This window comes from Protopterus annectens, chromosome 1.part0 (assembly GCF_019279795.1).
Source record: "Protopterus annectens isolate FY-2018-M chromosome 1.part0, PAN1.0, whole genome shotgun sequence".
NCBI classification, from domain to species: domain Eukaryota; kingdom Metazoa; phylum Chordata; order Ceratodontiformes; family Protopteridae; genus Protopterus; species Protopterus annectens.
Window position 1 is genome coordinate 1,811,091,405 of NC_056725.1, and position 908 is coordinate 1,811,092,312.

The 908-nt window shown below is 40.3% G+C and overlaps 1 non-coding gene across 1 annotated transcript; it reads left to right on the top strand.

Annotated features, from left to right (window-relative positions):
- The first annotated feature begins 382 nt into the window (after nucleotides 1–382).
- Nucleotides 383–455, top strand: TRNAR-CCU. The gene has a single exon. It is a non-coding gene; the product is annotated as a tRNA-Arg (tRNA).
- The last annotated feature ends 453 nt before the right edge of the window (nucleotides 456–908 follow it).

Below are 908 nucleotides of genomic sequence, written 5' to 3' on the forward strand. Positions count from 1 at the left end.
AAAAAAAGAGGTGGTTTAAACTTAAAAATGATGATGCCACACAGACAGCTGCTATCAAAGGTTCAAGTGTGATGCAGGGAAAAAAAGTGAAGAGACAAGAGGATACAGACAATGCAGAGAGTAGAAAGGAAAAGCCTTGTTTCTTTAACTGACCTGCTTCCTTGTAAATGAAGTTTCTGCAGACCTTCTAGATGAGACAGCAGAGAACCATTGAGCACAAGAGTCACAGATGATAAGACATCAAGTGCAAAGGTGAAACATGGAAAAAATTAAACACACTAATATGGCAGATTGCAAACAGCATTACAAACAAGCAAAGAAAGAAACAACTGAGACAGCTTGAGGTTGTCGATTGCTTTAGGAAGGTCACTGCTATTGTCAGGCTCCAGTGGCCTAATGGATAGGGCATTGGCCTCCTAAGCTAGAGATTGTGGGTTCAAGTCCCATCTGGGGTGATATAATCTTGATACAAATGAAGCTGTTTTTCTAGTACAAATACAGATATACAGCTAGAGGCACAGCTTGCCACACACAAGCTTATTCTCATCCAACAACCTCGGGTATCTTCCCAGCTCCATAACAGCAATTGACATTCAAACATTTCTAGTGTGAAATATGAAACAACACAATAGAAACTGATTGTTCCAGTCACAAATTCTCACAGATTATCTCATAACATCTTAGCAACATAAGCCCTATGGCTTTCTGTCATACAAGGCACATTTCTCACTGATTGCTGGGTACACATCTGGGCCATAAACGTACAGGGTTGTACTACTCTTACCACAGAGGGACAAGAAGAACGGCAGCATTCCACTCCCAGAGGAATGTAAATCATAGACGCACTCAACAAACCTCTCTCGACACTGCTTTTTTAAAAAAAATAATTGCTTAAGATGAAATTGCAC